This window comes from Daphnia pulicaria, chromosome 8 (assembly GCF_021234035.1).
Source record: "Daphnia pulicaria isolate SC F1-1A chromosome 8, SC_F0-13Bv2, whole genome shotgun sequence".
NCBI classification, from domain to species: Eukaryota; Metazoa; Arthropoda; class Branchiopoda; order Diplostraca; family Daphniidae; genus Daphnia; species Daphnia pulicaria.
This window is the reverse complement of record NC_060920.1, coordinates 331-17042: the sequence shown is the minus strand read 5'-3', so window position 1 is coordinate 17042 and position 16712 is coordinate 331. Positions and strand designations below refer to the sequence as shown.

Genomic DNA, 16712 nt, shown 5'->3' with positions numbered 1-16712 from the left:
TCTCGACTGTGAGCTCTGCTGCTGCTGCTGTCTGTCTGTATGTCATTTGTCTCACTCGGATGAATAAACAAGGAGGGGACGGACAAACCCGAGCACACACCATCTCTATAGACTATAGTCCGCCAACGCCGCCAACGACCATAAGGACACAGCACCAACAAGTCCGTCCTTCCTACATCCACACACGCGACAGCTTGTTATTTTGTTTGCTTTTCTCTCTATTTCGCAAAGAGGGTAAGAAGAACAAGAGGAAGCCCACCGATAAGACTGTTGAGCCTGTAGTTAAAACAAAAAGGAGCTCCATCCAGCAGGAGCAGAGAAAAACTCATTAATTTTATTTCCCGTTTTTTAATGTTGCGCCCAGTTGTCGTGCCTGTAACATTTTCGACTTTTTCTTTTGATCGGCATTCAGACGTGCTCGGGGTAGATCCACAATGGAATGCCCATAATACAGCAGATATACAGTACTTGGATATACTTTCCTTTTGTTTTAGGAGCCCTTTTTCCCTATTTATATACGATGTATTTAAATGTATACCCGGACGGCGGTGGCTTATACTACTTTTCCGGGAATGTGCATATAGAGAGAGGAAAGAAAGAAAGAAAGAAAAAGAAAAGATTTACGTATTGTTTGTCCATGGAGACGGGAGACATTCCCATTTGGAAATTGTCTAAACTGTTATGTTTCGTGTTGTTGCCTATTCGGTCTGAATTCGGGTTTGTCCATGTGCGTGTCGTGTGTGTGCCTATCGAGTTAGTTGCATGGCATCTCTGGATATGGAAGAGATCTACAGACAACTCGTTACGCACAGACGACCGTGATGGTGCGTGTCGATGACGTCACCGAATCTCTTAATCAAATTGTCCAAATTCGGTGCCAATTTCGTCTCCAAGCGCAAAGCCATTGGTTATGTAACCGGGCCCGAGTAGAGCGAGTCTCTTATCGAATCTGCAACATCTTCACATGTGTCACTTTAATTAGACAATTGGGAGTTGAAAGTATCGACTCGTGCGCAGTTGTCGGATGTGACGCAATGGACGCATATATATTTGTGTGTGCCGTATCGGACTCGTGGATCAAAACTTCAATGGCGCAAGAAAGAGAAAAGAGAGAAAGTGAGTGGGGGGATATAGAAAATATCAAATAATAATGAATGGATCGCCCGTCGGTCAATCAGATTGCACCGGGCACACACCTGGAAAAAAGCAACGGAAAAATAAAAATAAAAGTGTGCCATCGTCGCCTATCCACCACATAGTGCTGCTGGCCGCCCTATACCCAAAAATTCCAACAGAAAGCCCATAGCCAAAAGTCCAGTGGTTTCCCATTTGGAATTTGACTCCAGCCGCTATACAGTTGCCATTGATTACATATGAAACTGTCAATGGCTAAATAGATATACCGTACGGCAGTGTCGATTCAACGAAATAATGGGGTAATCAAGTGTGTGGAAATTAACGCGCCAATTTGGACTTGGACCATAAAAATAAAAAAATAAAAACGACGACGGTCGCATTTGTTGGTTATGTCAGTCGTGAATGTCCGTCAAGTCCGTCCCATTTGTTTGTCTTCTTCTCCTGAAATGTTTGCCTCTTGGTTCTTATTTAATATAAAAAAGGAACGAACAAATTGACTCAAGGTGTTGCCCAGCCAAACTCTCGACAGCTATTTGTTTGTTTTCCCTCTCTTTGGCTTGCCATTCCTGATGTTTGATTCCATTTCATTCCGTGTTGATTGTTGGAAAATTAAAACCCATAGCACAAGGAGGGGAGTATACACCGCACATTCATATTTTGTAGAGCTAACTAAATATAAGAACGGCGGCGCTCCCCCCTGTGAAAAACATCAGACGCTCCCACACACACACACACATCCAACAAAGCCAACCATAAGAATATTATAAGTGATAGACGGCCACAACAGAGTCAAAATCACTGGGCAATGTGTGGCCAGACAAAGACGTTTTGCTGCATCACCCCATGGGCTGCTCCATAGACAACAGCCGAGACTCTCTTGATCAATGTCTCCATTCAGCACGTAGCCTCGGGACTTGAAAAGCTTCTTTTTTGGGTGTTGGTGTGTGTGGGCTGTGAGGTCCGACCTCTTGAACCCCGGCGAGTTCAACTGCTGGCAAGCCGATGCTGTGTGGCCTGACTGGCCTGTCATTAATCTAAACATGAGGCAGTGTAGAAGCGGGCAGCCGTAGCGGACGGACTGCAGCCACAACAGCCAGAAAAGTATAAAAGATTAGAAAAGACAAAAAGAGCTAGTTGTTTGTATGCCAACATGTGTTCAACTCGATCGCATTATTCACAGCAGAAAGAAACAGCAGCAGAGAAACAAAATGGCCCAACCAACCGACCGACCAACAACGGCACACCAGAAAAACCCGCAACTCCGGTGCACGTAAAAAGGAATCAAAAGAACAAAACGGACAAACACACACAGACACGCCAACCAGCCGTGGCCAGCCAAAGAATAATAATAACAAGTTTCTCTCTCTCTCTCTAATGCAATCGGAATTTCTTCCGAGTCCCCTCGTCGTTGTTGCCGGTTGTTGCCTATTGGGCCGATTGGTGACACGCACATGCACCCGTTGCATGTGCGCCAGGGAGCTGCTGCTGCCGTTGGATTTTTCTTTTAAACAAGAAATCTGGGGACCCCAAAAACCACTTGTCCAAATCGTTCGATCTATAAGACGACGGTAGCCAAGCAACAGATGGCATTTTCTCTCCATTGCATTCATTTTACAGGGGGTTGGTATTCACGTTTTGCTTTTATCTATGTACAAAATGTTGGCGGAGATTTCGGATGGTGGAAATTCAGTCGGCGTTCTATCCCCCTATTATATTATACCTGCGCCACATATTATCGTCTCCATCAAGTTATTAGAAGAATTTGGAAAAATATTCACTGATGCTTTTTGGGTGAATTACCCGTTGAGCATGAATCAGTTGGAGCATGAAATTTCAAGACGGGTGAACTGTAAAATTGAGCGATAACCAAGCACCCACTCGCCCGCCCGCCCGCCCGCCAGCCACTCCCGCGGTTATATAAATCGAAGTGCAAGTCCACTTTATACGGGATAGATCGGATATCAAAAGTCAACAAGTCATTCAGTCGTCAGATATAATAAACAAGTTGTTTATATAAAAGCAGCAGACAGGATATACGGGGGGCGACTTGCATATTGGCAAATTTCCCGATGCATTCATCATCCCATTACTTTAACATATGTATGGCACTTTGTGAAAACACGCGTTGCCATCCATTCATCATGGTCGTCTGGTCTGGAATAGCGTCTGACGCCAGACCTCTCTCTACTCCATTGCCAATTTTATTGATTTATCCATGTTTCTCACTTGCGCTAATTAATTGGCTTGTGTCGATTTCCCTGTGTTAACAATTTCTGCACAACATTCATCCCAAGGACCAGTAGAAATCGATAGATAAAAATTCCATAGAAAACAATCGGGTTGTCTGTCGTATCGCGTCCCCCATCAATCGAATAACCCGAGAAAGAGACAATTTCAAATATCCCCCCGATCTGATAGCGTCTCCAATCAGATTAAAATTTATTGATGAACGTCTTCGATCTCCTCACCCACCCACCCAAAAAAGGGGGGAGGGAAAAATTCTCCCTGACCCGACAGATTAGATCGAGAACAATACGGGCCGGTTTGAACGCGTGATGAAGACAAAAGCTTGGCTGAACTGACAAAAGTCGGATGAGCACAAGAGCGAGAGGCCACAAGAAGAAAAAGTTTGACACGCCGAAACTATTTGGGTTTTTTCCCCCTTGATAAAGAGACAGGGGATGAGAGACGTGAACATTTCGGTCCAACTTATACATCAAAGTTATGAGAAAAGGCAACCGTAGACAGAAAATAAAAGTCAAAAGAACAATCCAGCAGGGCCATCCAGCCAAAGGAAATAACAATCCGCCAAATCGATCCATTATCGCACGGTTGAGCTGTGCTTAATTGATTGAAAAACATACACACACTCAGATGTGTCTAGTACGCTGTATATAAGCAAGACAGATTGAAAGACGTGAGTGCGTGTACACACACAACAGACAACTTTCGAATGAAACGGAAAGACGATGAGAAACTCATTCCGAAAAGAAGAAAAAGAGATTCCTGTTTTCTTTTTTACTTGCGGTGTACAACAACAACAGCGTATAGGAGATTAAATTATTTTCTTATTCCTCATCCCTCCTGGAATTATTCACACCTGGTTGCTTCACATTTTTCCGCCAGTAGATTTGATTACGCGTTCGTTTTTCCCTTTTTTTCGTTTTTCCCGGGGCTCCGGGCGTATCGCCTTACCACCGGCGTCGTACAACCGGACGACTCTCAAATGACCCACATTCGGGAAAAATACATCCCCGACACAAGCGGGGATTAGACCTAAACTCTTTCAAGTATTACAGAAAGGGAGTGAACATGTCAAAGATTCGAGTGTTTGTTTGTGTACCTGATGCAATTTGAAAAAAGCTTTTTGTAAAATGTGGTAATGTACATTTCGATTCGGGTTTTTTGAACGGAAGTACTACATGGGAATTAACGATTAGACGATTGAATTACTTGAAACATTGTCTCCTTTCTCCTGTGTCTTTTTGGCTTTGCATTTACACGCAGTAACAAATAGAAATATGGAAATGGCGTCAGACGATTTACCATTTTCCATCGCGGTTTTTCTTTTTGTTATTTTTATGTATTGGGTTGTTTCCGGTGGAAAAAAGAAAAGCACAAAAGTGAAGAGAGATGCAGAGGGGGGAGAAGAAAAAAGGTTCACACCGCGGTCTGACACTCTAGACGGGTCGTGAAACGCCACTAAAAGAGAATCAAATGAGACTAGAGAAAACAACCGAAAAAAGTATCAGAAAAAGGACCGCGGCCAACAGGTAAATTGTCAACGGTCAACCATAAAAAAAACGGATACGACTAGAGATGTCAATAAATATTTTCTTTATACAGTTTTTAACCCTCTACTCCGAATCACGATCGTCCTTTTTAAAATAAAAAACCTTTTGAATTTTATTCCAGGGAGAAAAAATATTAAAAAAAACACCCCCCAAAAAATGTGGCGTGTCAATGGGTCTCCTCACATCGGCATGTGATTATTTCCACAAGCTCCGGGAGATTTTTTTACTATTCCCTGGCGTCATCGGAAACTGTTGAAAGACAAAGCGGAGGGTTTTTGACTTTGTATTTTTTCCAAACGAAACATTTATTTATTTAAAAGCGTTGCCCGTCGTCTCAATGTTATTCAGATGCCCTTACAAGGCACCTACCTACAGGCTCAAGTCATAGAGCTTTGTGTGTGATTGCCATCATCTTTTCTGACATGGATGTTAGACTGGAAGAATCGTAAACGTACGACTTGAGAGATGCGGAAATTGTCAACTTGAACGGAATCCCCTCACGAATTTCTCGGGGAAATTCCTCAATTAATTCACTTGGGCTGCTGATTATCGTTGCGCACAAGTTTGCTGGCCGATGTTATTGGTGTGCTGGGCTGGGCCATCAACTTGTGCGTGAATGCTCGCCCCCGATCTACATCATGCCCGGCCAAGACGACGACGATAGAGATCTTATACTAGGGTGGGGTTGTGTAGATGAGTTGGGGGTTATTGCAACCGGGAGACTGGCTGGTCGGTTGCTTTAATGAGAACGGCATCTTCATATCACGCCATGGCCTTTCATGATTGCCGTTTCGTGGCATCAGACTGCTAGCTGGTCAGCTCTATAGTAGGTACCGTATTCGTTGGGTGGTAAAAGGCAATCTATTCTCATTAAGTTATACAAGGCAAAAGTGAAATATTCAGGGACCCCAGCCTAATACGTAATCCAATCAGAGCAACTGGCAGGAGCTAAAACAACAGATGCCATACCGTCAACATTTATAAAAGCATATAATCTCCGTGCATATTGGTAAATACACCGCCAGCGGGGTTTTAAAATAAAAATAAGAAAAACAGCTGTTATTTCTAATTTTTTTTTTTAGTCGGCCAGCAAGTTCCAGAAGCCCAACCGATGAGCTCGTGATCCTGTAATGCTTAGCCACTCGATCATCATTCATCAGTCGACAAGTCATCATCATCACATCCTTTGATGGAACAGCGAGAATGGAGGAGAGAAATGAAAGAAACGCAGGGAAATAAACAGGGCGCCACAAAAGCAACACGCCGCCAAAATAAAAAACCGGTATTTCAGTACACACACACACACAGAGAAAAAAAAAAGAATCAAAAATTCACGGTACCCTTTTATTCTTTCCCGAAAAAAAACGGGAAAAAAAAAGAAAGAAAAAGTCTAGTGTGGATGATCCGTACCGTACCACAATGGCAACAAAAGTCCCATTGTGCTGTAGATATTTATGTCTCATCTCTTCCTGTTCAAACGAAAAAACTAACGACCGATCGATTGCGGATCATCAGTGCAGCGCAAACAATCAACGTGTGCGCAGTACAATGTTCAGTTGTTCTATTCTCCTTTCCCGGAAAGAAGAACCAAAAAAAAAAGTAACTGCAATCAAAACCGGTAAACCGACAATGACCGACCAGCATCTGTATACAAGGAGTTGCACGCAGTGTGGCGGAAGGTCCCCCTCTCACTCAATAAAATCTCCTAGTTGCACTTTGATTGAACAATTCAAATTGGAAATATTTTTGGGGAAAAAAACAAGCCTGATGGCCCTGATCTCAGTCATTCTACGTATTCTGAGCTATTTAATGTCAACGAAAACGGCAAGAGAAAACAGTTCCAGTCAATAACCGCATATATCTCAGGAGTGATCGTACTCGGTAACGATTTATAATCAACGCCCACTCAATGGTCAATAAGGAAAGATAGAGTATAGATTTTTCCTACCTTTGAGCCTGGGAAATGCAGCCAGGCATCCTTCCACAAGTGCTCCATCCATCCGCCGAAAAGTTGAATTCACCAGTCGGGATAGGGAGAAAAGGGGGTCCTCGTGAATACACCCACATTCACATGAAGTGTACACGAGGACATTTAATGGAAGGGAGACGAAGGAAAAGATACGTAGCTCGGCCATCGGTAGAATCTCCATTCAACAGGGATGCTGTTTATCTAAATGAAAAATAAAAATTGGGTTACGAAAAATTTTGAGACAACAAGTAAGGCAAAGTTGAAAATGAAACATTAACTGGCAAGTCACAGGAATAAAAGTATTGAAAATAATTTACCCAAATGATGATGCTGAGATTGTTGCTGTGATGACAGGTGCAGCAGAAGCAAAAGTGGAATATCTTGTTGTTACGTTGGCTGTGGTTCAGGACTCAAATCTGCACAAAGAAAAAGGTTAGACAATGTGAAAAAACGCTGCCACATGAATTGACAGAAGGCTTACATCATGAATGATAGTTAAATGCAGTAAAAACTAGTCAGAAAGTAACTATTCAAAAATTTGGAACAGGTTTTACTCTTTTACTTAAGCTCCCATCATCATTCTTTTTGTAAACTTCATTTTATTTACCCGCCCAAAAGCATGGAGTGTGATTTTGGCGATTCTTTTACAGAGCCACGACACTTGAGTTTACTCGACGATCACATTTTTGTAATTTGATTTGTACTGCTATTTTTCGTGCAGCCACGTAACGTTTCATTTGCTTTGAAATCTTAAACTTTGTCTCTTAGTCTTTATTAGCCAAAACTGAAACCATGCTGAAACCACAGAAACCATAGCACACCATGAATGAAACTTTTAACACTATGGAAGCAGACGACACTAATATTCTAATTAGCTTAAGATATCGATAGCAATTCAAAAAATCGACCCTTTTCCCAATTAAACAAACCAATCAAAAACGATCAAACCTTTTTTCTCAGTTTAGCTCTCGACATCTTCGACAGCTGAACGGATTGGGATTATTTAAGTATCTAATAGTTCGTGAACAAGTTACACTGAGCCCCCCCCCCCTACCATAGTCCACATAAAAATACAAATACAAATTGGCACGAAACCCGTGCAAAGGTAATTACTTTAAGACCGGCCCAATGTAATAAGACCCTTCATAGGACTCTCAGGGCTTCCAGGGAATAACCAGTATACCGGTTGAAATTCGACAATACGATATGTGCAGCAGCAGGAGCTTTAAAATTTGAATTCTGCCTGTCGAAATGAAATTGTGTAATTATTGACTGTGCTGCCGGATTTGTGTGTACTCACATATATCTATAGAAGGAACTAAGGTAAAATAGCAGCATCAGTTGCCGTACTGTGTAATCAAATCCGTTGGTTCGGGAGCAATACAAATAATGAGATGGGCGCCGCCGAGGAGGAGAGAACGAGAGGCTCAAGAATTGCGTTTCTAGATGTATACGTAGCATTCTACAATATCCGTCTTGTCGTCTAAAGTCTATATACGGGAGGGGGTCCCGCAACATACGCGATGCATGTATAAAGCGCCGTGCGCTAATATATCTCTCATGGATGGAATATAAGGCAGCAGCAGCGGAGATGGTAGACACTATATAGGGCGAAAGCTCGTTTCATTATTGCTTTTATTATACTGGTTGCGACGGAATATTCGGCGGAGGGGAATATAGACTCTCTGATGCGCTTTCATGGCGGGTTCCGCATCTTCTTCTACTTCTACTGCCTCGTCGTCCTCACCGGCTTTTGTCATTCATTATTCAGTGGCCACTCAAGTTCTTTTTTTTTCCACTTTTTCTCGACGTTTTCAGCGCACCTCCCAGCCGGCCTGCCCGGCAACTTGGAGCTTTTCTTCTGTCTCTCTCATACACAGCGTATAGCATATTAGATATGTGTAGTCGCCTTGAATGTCTATTGCGTGCTGCACATCGACAAAGGCGCCTTTAATATTGATCAGTTATATATATCCACCTCTCTCGCTCTTCTTCTTTTATTTTCTACTTCCTGCCGCACGCGCGTGTTGCCGGTGATGATGCTCATCCACCTGAATAGCTTCACGTCTAGATGTATAAACAACAGGCGCACTGCTGCTGCTGGTGAAAAAAAAGGAAATATACAGCGTCTATACCCCCCTCTTGCGGGATTTCACTGACGTCCCAACACGTAAAGACCATCGGCTGTGTAGTAGTAGACACTCTCACAAATGGGAATTCGTATAGATTCGTATAGCTTCTCCTTCCTTTTTCCCTGTGTGTTTGTTTATAATAGCTCATAGAGAGAGAGGCATAGAGGCGGAGACAAGCTCTATTACGAAATGTCGAGCCAACTAATGCAATGCACTTCATGATTAGGCAGCAGGGCACACAACAGCAGTGTTCAGCGTTCGTTTTTTTCCATTAGATAATCAAGGTAGATGCCAGCCATGCGCCGTGACATTCAATGACATTTTACTTTTTTCGCTTCTATTATGGCGCGCAGGATAAACCGGTGAGAATTTGACACGATTACCCAGTCTATTTCTTATATGAGAGTGACATGTTGGCATTGATCAGCTGATGGCAATCTCATTTCTCTTAACGTCAGTCTCAGTTTTCCAACTTAGAGCCGACTGCCATTAGAAACTGCCAGCGTCTTCGTTACCTATTCAATTAAGTTTTCACGATTCTCTCGACTTTTTTATTTGAGAAAGAAAAATAAGAAAAAAATGATTGTCTAGGAGACTAAAAAAGATGGTCCATGGTTCGGCACTCTAAAAACAAAAGCCATGAAAAGCTATAGTCATTAGCTATGCTAAAAGAGCTGACTGCTGGCCCGGCTGTATATAATATAGTCGAGACTCGTTAGCGATCGCTGCTGGCCCATCAATATGCTGTTATTGTGCAATCTATAAGCCGTACCTGATGTGTGTGCGTTTCTTTGTGATGTTACGCCGGTGCAGCAGCACGCTTGTCTCTATAGTTATATGCTAAATCTTTTAACAGACACAGACACAATGTTACATGGGTTTTTAGGCCGTTCAAGGCACAGACGTCCTGTAATAATCTGCAGCCGCTTGGGTCTTGTCTAGTCATAAAAATTGCCTAACTCGAGTCTCTCTCTCGAGTCTCTGTGCTGTGGCTTCGGCGGCGTGTTCATTGAAGAGTGGCCGGAATATCAGATCGTCTCATTGTGTATTTCCTCGTCTTGTTAAAATAAGAAAAACCGCACACACAGGGAAAAGCGGCCCTTTTGCTACATTAGGGCTTCAGTAAACTTACGGTCCCATACTTTGGACGGACCCAGTATATATGTAGGCGCAGGGGTAATCTGTTAAATCAGTATCAATTTCAAATAGCTGAGAAAACATGTGACTTATTGTGAGAGGGTATATTAGACTCGGATTAAATCTACTGAACTAGCAACAACACAATAATAATAACCCAGACAGCCCCGCTATACAAAACAGGAAATGCAATCGGTTGGGAAAGGCAATTGAATTCGTCGATATTACATCCAGCAGCAACAGAACACAGTCGAAAAGTGCGACTGCTGGATGATTCCCGCGTGCTGCACTTTTGATTTCATTTCGTGATAGTGTATACCCGTCCCGTTTCTTTCTTTCTGATTTCTCCCACGCGACGACGACGACCGTGACGCCATGGCTACAGATGGCTGTACTATGTACAATCATCTCAGCATCAGAATCCGGCTGCTGTGTAGACGAAACGATGTTATTCCCTGTTGATTTGAACAAAAGAACCCCAAGAAAACTCCCGCATAGTCGGCCGAAAAAAACAGCGTCGACTCTTTGTATTTATTTTATTTCTCATTTTACCGAAATGTTTCTTTCATTCTTTTCGTTGCGCCTTTTTTCCCAGCACATTCTTAAACTCGCAATAAAGCCACAACGTGTTGTGTGCTGTAGTTCTTATGATTTCTTATTCCTATCGTCGGCTCTCTGAGATGCTGAATGCAGCCGAGCGTTTTAACATAAACACGCCGTTTCTATGGGGCCATTGGGGCCCTGTTGCTGCGGAGAGATCTTCCACCTTTTTTTTCCCAATCGAACATTTTCCTCCATCGTGCTGGCACAAAAGAGCCATCCAACTATTTCAATAGGTTAAAATTTTGGGGGCGCAGACAACAGCACAAATAACCACAACAACCACAGAGCCCCCCAAAAAGATATGAATATAATAACAACAGCACTGGTCGTAAATTCCTTCTCTCGTGCACGTATATGAGACGGAAAAAGGGCTCGGCAGGAACAACATATCGCTAAACTGTTTGCATATCAAAAGGGGGGATATACCTAAACCGTCGTCGTATAATGAACATGAAAAACACGAAATGTTGGACGGCAATTTCTTCTTCGATACTCGAGTCTTTCTTCGCAACTATCGCCTTTTAATTTTATTTTGGGGTGGATGGAAGATTTTGAATTTTTATTTCACCATTTTTGTTGAAGAGAAACATGTTCCCCTCTCCGTTTGTATTATTATACAAACCCCGACCCACAGATTTTTCTGCAGCACACGCGTAAAACAGGTGAAAGACGTTGAGCGTCTCTTGAGTCAATATGCCCATAAATGAACGTTTAGAATGACGGCGGCGGCGGCGGGAATGACGCAATAATAACCGCAGTCGGGAGTTTTTTTACCGAATGAAGTGTATGCACTCAATTTTGTCGAAGAAAGAAGGGGGGAAAGGGCCCATCAATGGTAATGGCGTCAGCACAAACATGGCCGGAGATGAGGAGGAGCTGACTCGATCATAGTCGAAAAAGAAAATATTATTTACGATCAAATAAAAATAATTTTGCCGCTCGTTTTGTGGCCAGCGGTAAATTGCGCTTGACAAGAGAGAAGCGGAAATGCGCCGTGTTATCAGTGACGCAATAACCCAATCTGGACAGGCGAGTCTTAAATGTGTTGATCAATCATTTCGATTTCAAATCAAAACGTCAAACGCTGTCCCATCATCATTTCATCGTGTCTATCGATAAATAACAGTGTACAGAATGTGTGTGTAACGACGTGTGTAGTTTCATTGATTAGTCTCTCACAGAATAAAAAATAAAATCCCACCGCACACTCTGTCGGAGGTCTGTAAACTTTTTCCCCAACAGCAGCCACAGGCCGGCGGGGTCTGGAAATCAGATCGTGATATCGCGGGGTTCTCTATAGCTCGGTCGCATATTTATCCATACATTTCCATATCCTCTTTTTATCTAGTTCTTCTTATTTTTCCTTTTTGTTGGACTCGAGCGCGTTCCTCCATATGTATAAAGCAAGAGCCTCAATATTGATCTTTTACCCCCCTGCACATCCTTTTTATTTTATTTTATTTTTCGTCAGCTCATTCTCTCTATCTTGGAATATAAATATATCAAGTCTTTTTTTATTTTTGGTATGCGCCAGAGCTCCGCACCTCTTCTTTCTTTCTTTCTACTTTTTCTTTTGTTTTCTTCTTCTTCTTCTGTTGGATATAGACTTCCTCCTTGCTGCTTTGCCGCTTCGTGTTCCGCCGAGGAAACTTGACATTCTCCGAGCCCATAATTGTACGAGTGGATGTTGGTCGTTTCGGCAGACAGTCACGTTCTCACCAATCAGACAAAAAGAAAAAAGAAAAAAGTTGGTTTCTCCCGCGCCCTTAAGGAATAAAGAGCCATGCAAGTATATAGAAGAGAGAGAGAGTTCCCGGTAGATAGAAGATAGACGAAATCGGTCGTCGGAATAATTTGGAGCGTTTTCTATAACAGCGGAGCAGCAGCAGCAGCAGCTAGCAGCAACTACTTGCAATATACGAGACATGAGTGGCTTTTCCAGGTAGTTTTTCCCGGTTCAAAGAGACAAACTGGGAACAGTTTGCCAGCGCTTCTCCTTTACATTGTCTCTAAAAACCCTTCAAATGTAGACGTGGGGTGGGGGGCCTTGCGAAGAATTATGATTGAAGGAGATGAGGGGAACCACTGATTGTATTATAACGAACTAACCAAACTACTAAATAATGTGCATCAAATATCTCAGCCGCAATATAACCGCCATCATCGTAGCAAATCGAAATCAGCAAACGATCATTATTTGTTGATCATTCACGGCCAACGGTTTTTCATTTCTTTTTTTCGTTTCAAATAAACTCTGGTTGGAGATTTTTTTTTTCGTTTTCAATCGATTGGGATGGTGGTGGTGGATCTGCACAGCCCCGCCCTTCTTGTAAATGTTTGTAAGCAGCAGCAGCAGCCGATTGTATTTGGCTGTTGCTTCAGCTCACAGGGGAATTTTTCTTTTCCGTCAATAATTCAGTTCCGTCAATCACGTCATCTTTTTTCCACCCCAACCATTGAATATTGCAATCTCATTCAATTGATTCGAAAAATAAACTATAGGAAAAGAAAAGCTGCGTCGCCCTTAATTGGCGATGTAATGTTTAAATTTCAAAAATAAAAATAAAATAAAAAGAATAAGTCAAACAAGTTGAAATGATGTCGAGAGTCAAAGCGAATGGCTGACAAACAGACTGACGTTGTTTATGCACTAAGCTCGTGTTGATTCTACGCTTCCCTTTTTTAAAATAGAGACACGCAGAGCACATTTACGCACGCACTCCCCTCCATTCTCTCTCTCTGAACTGAGACTCTCGTCGTGTCTACTTGTTGATTCAAAACAGCTCGACTTTTTCCCCCGATTAGATCTTGATGTGGCTGCAACACAGTGCTGTTCAATATCCATCCTCCGCTTTTCTTTCTTTTTAAAAAATCTAAAAATATCCAACTCTCATTTTCTACATGTAATAATGACACACAAAAAGGCTTTGGCATTTAACTTGTCAATTAGCAACGCATCGGAATCGACTTTACAACTATGCAGAAATAGTTGGTAAGGATCTAAAAGGATCTAAAATAGGAGAGCTGCTGTAGCTGTCATTCATTCTTTTGCCAGATAACTAACCAGATTCGTTTCCCCAAACTGGATGAATGTCAATTTGTCAATGAGTCGTGTGGCTGCTCCCCCCTATTTTACATTTCGGTTTCCAATTTCATGTGCTGGAAGATTGCAGAGTGCACAGAGCATTTAAGCCAGAAACAAGAAAGAAGATGGGGTGTCATATAAGGGAAGAAAAAAAGGCCTATGTAGAATAAATGTCAGCTCTATATACCGTAAGTCAAGCCAAGAGGGTTCTAACCTTTCCATCTCTCTCTTAAAAAGAGCTCGGCTGCTGTGAGAGAGACAGTCTTGCTGGGGTCCTGATGGTTTGGACAGCAACGCCAGACACGCCAACAAGAAGGGGCCCTCGACACTCTCAACCCAAAAACCATCTCCTTCGGCCGCCACCGTCGTCGAGTTCTGCTCAACTCGTTTTATTCTTCTTCTTTCTCGGTAAAGGGACGACCCAACAATTTATGACACACAATCAAGTTGCAACAAGCGCAGCAGCAGCAGAAGCTAACTCTTTTTTGGGTCCCCTTGGCTTTTGTTGACGCTGTTGGTGGAAAAACCGGGAGAGATGCGCTCGTCGGCGCACAAGTTGAACGGCGGTAGCGGCGGCTTCATTTGCGCTCGCGGATCCAGCAGCAGCAACAATGCCCGTGGATATAAAAACCCATGGCGCAGCTGTTGCGAGGCCTTTTTTTTGCAGCCACAGAGAATATTGCACCGCATCTCTTCTATGTACGTATGGAGGGGGGAGGAAAAAGCAAATGCCAATGTCATTTTTCGACGGTAAATAACGCAGCTGTTTTTGAACGGTCCCCCCCCTTCCTATTTTCATCTCTTCTTCTTCCCATTTGGATTTTTCTTCTTTCCCTTAACTCTTGAAATTCTGACGTCAACGACATTTTTCATCATTATAATGGGCTTTTGGCACATTCGAGTTGATTGAATAGTGATTTATTCCACCTCTTTTCCATCACGTTGGCGTTAAGTTATTTGCTTCTTCACCCAGCGCATCATAGAGAGAAATATAGAAGAAATATACGACAACAGGAAATGGAAAATGATGTTACAGTAGTATATAGTAGTTCCATATTCACGCTGACCGCAGAAATAAAATTTAAAAAAAGAGTCGAAGATGTTTGGGCTTCAGGCGGACAGCAGGCGGCGAAATGTTCGACTCCTCAAGGATTTATTCTGTTTTCCCCTATAGCTCCGTCTAAAATCGACAACGCCTTTATCTGCTGCCTATATACACCTTTCAATCAATTGCCCAATACGGGAGGAGGCCACACGAAACATTTTCGTGGGAGAACATATCTAACGTCTACGAGTGAGAGAGAGTTCACCGCATCACAAGGTTTGTATAGATTGGCGCCAGCAACCGCTTCTTTTTTTTATTTTCTAAATAAAGTTGCGTGAATGATGAGAAAAGACGATCTTATAATACACACGCGCGGTGGGCCAGCTCTAACGCATTAACAAACCGGTGGTGGCCCTTGGGTTATTTTCTTGTTGGGGCTTCTTGTTTTGGTTATTCGCTTCCGAAATGGTGGGCGTGTGATTTGTCCTGATGGAAAGCCTCAGATAATACGACCGCGTCATCAACAGGTCCATAGAGTCTTCACCCGGTTGAAAGGCGTTGACGCATAGATTTTTATAGAGAAATTCCCATAGAGCCGGACGATGGCGAGCGTCTCCTTGCGCGATATCGCGACGACATGCAGTTGGGCGGGGTCACCTTATTGCGTATAGGAACATCTCAGCAGTTGACGTGAAACTGCTGAAAGACACTAAATCGAAAAGAATGGGGACGTATTTAAAAAAGAAACCCCAATCTAAAAAAAGAATTCTTTATTTTTTTGAAAAAGAAGGTGACTATAGTTGTTATTTATGTTCTTGTCAAAAGCGTCGAGAATTATAGAGAGTCAACACGGGGGCGAAAAAGGAGAAAGCGAACGCGTTCATCATTTGTCTGCGACTTGTTAATTATATTCCAGCCAGAGGCCGTGTGTGTGTGTGTCTCCACGACGCTCTCCTCCAGTTCATTATATCGATGCGACACAAAAGACCAGTAGCATAAATCTCGTAGAAAATGCATTTCTATTTGCTGTCCAATTTTTCTGCCAGGGTTAAAATGTACATTTTAAAGTTATTTTTTTTGATTCGTCAACTATAGCACAGGGCGAAAGATGGATCGGTGTCGAGGTAAAAATACGTCGTCGATTTGATATATCAAATACGACCGGGGCTTATTCAAAAGTTGGAGAGACTAGACAACACAACTTCCAGCAACGACGGCCAGAGCACTTGGGAGGACCTTTGATTTCTCAAGTCTATGGCCGAGTCAATATCGTTGGGTTGTTGGGTTCTCCGTAATGTTTTTCTTCTTCTTTTTCTTTTATTTTCTTCTCCGACGACGACCGTTTTCGTTTTGATGAACTGGTGAAAAGTCAACAAGACAAAACCAGATCGGATTGCACCGACCCTTGTGCATAGACTCTTCTTCTTCTTTTGAGCCCGCCTTCAACTGTGGCATCACTTTTTGAGTTTTTCCGGTGGCTCAGATGCTGTGGACACGGGGGGAGAGTGAGCCCAGCACGGACCGGCCTATAGCTCATCATTTGATGGCTCGGGCTCGTCCGGCTTTAACCAAATATTGGAGAGGGGAAAAATGAAAGAAAAGAGTCAACAGAAGAGGCGAGCGACAGCTCCAGTCGCCCCTTTTCCTATATGCCAAGTCGACGCAGCAGAAAATGGAAGCAGAAATGCTCTGTGCATAGTTCACGTCACACACAGAGGAAAAGAAAACAAAAAAGAAAGAAGAAGAGATTGAAAAAGAGACTCCTGCACACACACAGCACAGTCCAGCTCACTGTGTCATCAATGACCAA

The 16712-nt window shown here is 42.8% G+C and overlaps 1 protein-coding gene across 1 annotated transcript in view; it reads right to left on the bottom strand.

Annotated features, from left to right (window-relative positions):
- The window catches only part of LOC124311773 (protein sax-3-like), a 42172-nt gene extending 35166 nt beyond the window's left edge, over positions 1-7006 (bottom strand). The window contains exon 1 of the mRNA XM_046776115.1: positions 6880-7006. The gene's annotated coding sequence lies outside the window, so the exon portion shown is untranslated. The remainder of the gene's footprint in view (positions 1-6879) is intronic.
- Between the last annotated feature and the right edge of the window lie 9706 nt (positions 7007-16712).